General features: G+C 32.1%; 1 protein-coding gene across 3 annotated transcripts in view; it reads right to left on the bottom strand.

Annotated features, from left to right (window-relative positions):
- The window catches only part of slc8a4a (solute carrier family 8 member 4a), a 130,520-nt gene that overhangs the window by 64,120 nt on the left and 60,400 nt on the right, over positions 1–6,000 (bottom strand). The gene's annotated exons all lie outside the window — the stretch shown is intronic.

The raw sequence follows: 6,000 nt of genomic DNA, 5'->3' as shown, positions 1-6,000 counted from the left end.
ACTACTATACTACTATGCTGTACTTTGTATACTACTATACTACTATGCTGTACTTTATACTCCTATGCTGTACTTTGTATACTACTATACTACTATGCTGTACTTTATACTACTATACTACTATGCTGTACTTTATACTCCTATGCTGTACTTTGTATACTACTATACTACTATGCTGTACTTTATACTCCTATACTACTATGCTGTACTTTATACTCCTATACTACTATGCTGTACTTTGTATACTACTATACTACTATGCTGTACTTTGTATACTACTATACTACTATGCTGTACTTTGTATACTACTATACTACTATGCTGTACTTTATACTCCTATGCTGTACTTTGTATACTACTATACTACTATGCTGTACTTTGTATACTACTATACTACTATGCTGTACTTTGTATACTACTATACTACTATGCTGTACTTTATACTCCTATACTACTATGCTGTACTTTATACTCCTATACTACTATGCTGTACTTTATACTCCTATACTACTATGCTGTACTTTATACTCCTATACTACTATGCTGTACTTTGTATACTACTATACTACTATGCTGTACTTTATACTACTATACTACTATGCTGTACTTTGTATACTCCTATGCTGTACTTTGTATACTACTATACTACTATGCTGTACTTTGTATACTACTATACTACTATGCTGTACTTTATACTACTATACTACTATGCTGTACTTTGTATACTCCTATGCTGTACTTTGTATACTACTATACTACTATGCTGTACTTTGTATACTCCTATACTACTATGCTGTACTTTATACTCCTATACTACTATGCTGTACTTTATACTCCTATACTACTATGCTGTACTTTGTATACTACTATACTACTATGCTGTACTTTATACTACTATACTACTATGCTGTACTTTATACTACTATACTACTATGCTGTACTTTGTATACTACTATACTACTATGCTGTACTTTGTATACTACTATACTACTATGCTGTACTTTGTATACTCCTATACTACTATGCTGTACTTTATACTCCTATACTACTATGCTGTACTTTGTATACTCCTATACTACTATGCTGTACTATATACTCCTATACTACTATGCTGTACTTTATACTCCTATACTACTATGCTGTACTTTGTATACTACTATACTACTATGCTGTACTTTATACTCCTATACTACTATGCTGTACTTTATACTCCTATACTACTATGCTGTACTTTGTATACTACTATACTACTATGCTGTACTTTGTATACTACTATACTACTATGCTGTACTTTGTATACTCCTATACTACTATGCTGTACTTTATACTCCTATACTACTATGCTGTACTTTGTATACTCCTATACTACTATGCTGTACTATATACTCCTATACTACTATGCTGTACTTTATACTCCTATACTACTATGCTGTACTTTGTATACTACTATACTACTATGCTGTACTTTGTATACTACTATACTACTATGCTGTACTTTATACTCCTATACTACTATGCTGTACTTTATACTCCTATACTACTATGCTGTACTTTATACTCCTATGCTGTACTTTGTATACTACTATACTACTATGCTGTACTTTGTATACTACTATACTACTATGCTGTACTTTGTATACTCCTATACTACTATGCTGTACTTTGTATACTACTATACTACTATGCTGTACTTTATACTCCTATGCTGTACTTTGTATACTACTATACTACTATGCTGTACTTTGTATACTACTATACTACTATGCTGTACTTTATACTCCTATACTACTATGCTGTACTTTATACTCCTATACTACTATGCTGTACTTTGTATACTACTATACTACTATGCTGTACTATATACTCCTATACTACTATGCTGTACTTTGTATACTACTATACTACTATGCTGTACTTTATACTCCTATACTACTATGCTGTACTTTATACTACTATACTACTATGCTGTACTTTATACTACTATACTACTATGCTGTACTTTGTATACTACTATACTACTATGCTGTACTTTATACTACTATACTACTATGCTGTACTTTGTATACTACTATACTACTATGCTGTACTTTATACTACTATACTACTATGCTGTACTTTATACTCCTATACTACTATGCTGTACTTTATACTCCTATACTACTATGCTGTACTTTGTATACTACTATACTACTATGCTGTACTTTATACTACTATACTACTATGCTGTACTTTGTATACTACTATACTACTATGCTGTACTTTATACTCCTATACTACTATGCTGTACTTTATACTCCTATACTACTATGCTGTACTTTGTATACTACTATACTACTATGCTGTACTTTGTATACTACTATACTACTATGCTGTACTTTGTATACTCCTATACTACTATGCTGTACTTTATACTCCTATACTACTATGCTGTACTTTGTATACTACTATACTACTATGCTGTACTTTATACTCCTATACTACTATGCTGTACTTTATACTACTATACTACTATGCTGTACTTTGTATACTACTATACTACTATGCTGTACTTTATACTACTATACTACTATGCTGTACTTTATACTCCTATACTACTATGCTGTACTTTATACTACTATACTACTATGCTGTACTTTATACTCCTATACTACTATGCTGTACTTTATACTACTATACTACTATGCTGTACTTTGTATACTACTATACTACTATGCTGTACTTTATACTCCTATACTACTATGCTGTACTTTATACTCCTATACTACTATGCTGTACTTTATACTACTATACTACTATGCTGTACTTTGTATACTACTATACTACTATGCTGTACTTTGTATACTACTATACTACTATGCTGTACTTTGTATACTACTATACTACTATGCTGTACTTTATACTCCTATACTACTATGCTGTACTTTGTATACTACTATACTACTATGCTGTACTTTGTATACTACTATACTACTATGCTGTACTTTATACTCCTATACTACTATGCTGTACTTTGTATACTACTATACTACTATGCTGTACTTTATACTCCTATACTACTATGCTGTACTTTATACTCCTATACTACTATGCTGTACTTTGTATACTACTATACTACTATGCTGTACTTTGTATACTACTATACTACTATGCTGTACTTTATACTCCTATACTACTATGCTGTACTTTGTATACTACTATACTACTATGCTGTACTTTATACTCCTATACTACTATGCTGTACTTTATACTCCTATACTACTATGCTGTACTTTGTATACTACTATACTACTATGCTGTACTTTATACTCCTATACTACTATGCTGTACTTTATACTCCTATACTACTATGCTGTACTTTATACTCCTATACTACTATGCTGTACTTTGTATACTACTATACTACTATGCTGTACTTTATACTCCTATACTACTATGCTGTACTTTGTATACTACTATACTACTATGCTGTACTTTGTATACTACTATACTACTATGCTGTACTTTGTATACTACTATACTACTATGCTGTACTTTATACTCCTATACTACTATGCTGTACTTTGTATACTACTATACTACTATGCTGTACTTTATACTCCTATACTACTATGCTGTACTTTATACTCCTATACTACTATGCTGTACTTTGTATACTACTATACTACTATGCTGTACTTTGTATACTACTATACTACTATGCTGTACTTTATACTACTATACTACTATGCTGTACTTTGTATACTACTATACTACTATGCTGTACTTTATACTACTATACTACTATGCTGTACTTTGTATACTACTATACTACTATGCTGTACTTTATACTCCTATACTACTATGCTGTACTTTGTATACTCCTATACTACTATGCTGTACTTTATACTCCTATACTACTATGCTGTACTTTATACTACTATACTACTATGCTGTACTTTGTATACTACTATACTACTATGCTGTACTTTATACTCCTATACTACTATGCTGTACTTTATACTACTATACTACTATGCTGTACTTTGTATACTACTATACTACTATGCTGTACTTTATACTCCTATACTACTATGCTGTACTTTATACTACTATACTACTATGCTGTACTTTGTATACTACTATACTACTATGCTGTACTTTGTATACTACTATACTACTATGCTGTACTTTATACTCCTATACTACTATGCTGTACTTTGTATACTACTATACTACTATGCTGTACTTTATACTCCTATACTACTATGCTGTACTTTGTATACTACTATACTACTATGCTGTACTTTATACTCCTATACTACTATGCTGTACTTTATACTACTATACTACTATGCTGTACTTTATACTCCTATACTACTATGCTGTACTTTGTATACTACTATACTACTATGCTGTACTTTATACTACTATACTACTATGCTGTACTTTGTATACTACTATACTACTATGCTGTACTTTATACTACTATACTACTATGCTGTACTTTGTATACTACTATACTACTATGCTGTACTTTATACTCCTATACTACTATGCTGTACTTTGTATACTACTATACTACTATGCTGTACTTTATACTCCTATACTACTATGCTGTACTTTGTATACTACTATACTACTATGCTGTACTTTGTATACTACTATACTACTATGCTGTACTTTATACTCCTATACTACTATGCTGTACTTTGTATACTACTATACTACTATGCTGTACTTTATACTCCTATACTACTATGCTGTACTTTATACTACTATACTACTATGCTGTACTTTATACTCCTATACTACTATGCTGTACTTTGTATACTACTATACTACTATGCTGTACTTTATACTACTATACTACTATGCTGTACTTTGTATACTACTATACTACTATGCTGTACTTTATACTACTATACTACTATGCTGTACTTTGTATACTACTATACTACTATGCTGTACTTTATACTCCTATACTACTATGCTGTACTTTGTATACTACTATACTACTATGCTGTACTTTATACTACTATACTACTATGCTGTACTTTGTATACTACTATACTACTATGCTGTACTTTATACTCCTATACTACTATGCTGTACTTTATACTACTATACTACTATGCTGTACTTTATACTACTATACTACTATGCTGTACTTTGTATACTACTATACTACTATGCTGTACTTTATACTCCTATGCTGTACTTTGTATACTACTATGCTGTACTTTATACTCCTATGCTCCAAATGACATCTGAGGTAAAAACTGAAGAAAAGGGAATTTTGGGTCATTCTTGTAGAACCGTTCAACAATCGCAGCGCAGACTAGCAGCCCAAGGTGTACAATACGCTTTCCATGCAGTGAGACCTGCTCAGTCAGCTAAATTTTCCTTCACTTTAATGACTGACTGATCAATAAAAAATGACTCTCAGTTATTCAAAATGACTAGTCAAACAGAAGTATGAAATGGCTAAAGGTAATCAGCTGCAGGGTTGTGGACACAACCTTTGTCTGTGTGTGGATGGTTAGAGGGATACTAGGCGGCGAGGAGTTTAATTCTGCGTATCACTCAGGATCAGATCGATCACACTGGCAGCACTGTTTACACAATCAAGCCACACCACATGTCCATGCCAAAGCCACAACGCAGTGATTTGAGACACATTTTTTTAATATATTTTAATTTTGTATGTTTTATAGTGAATGTGTAAAAACCAATAAAACTAAAGAACGAAGATGGGTTATATGCATACACCCATGATCCATAAACTCCACTTAGCAAGCAGACTTATCGGCCACGGGACAGCTGTCAACGCTGTTTTATTGTGTTATCTATCCATCGTATCCAGCTGTCATAGACGTAGATCTGATGCTGTTTTATTGTGTTATCTATCCATCGTATCCAGCTGTCATAGACGTAGATCTGATGCTGTTTTATTGTGTTATCTACCCATCGTGCCTGCAATGGATGTGCATTCAGAGTGATGCTCAAACGAATGTTAATGTG

This window comes from Alosa sapidissima, chromosome 5 (genome assembly GCF_018492685.1).
Source record: "Alosa sapidissima isolate fAloSap1 chromosome 5, fAloSap1.pri, whole genome shotgun sequence".
Classification (NCBI taxonomy): domain Eukaryota; kingdom Metazoa; phylum Chordata; class Actinopteri; order Clupeiformes; family Clupeidae; genus Alosa; species Alosa sapidissima.
Note: the sequence above shows the minus strand (reverse complement) of the source record. Positions and strands in the feature narration are given on the sequence as shown.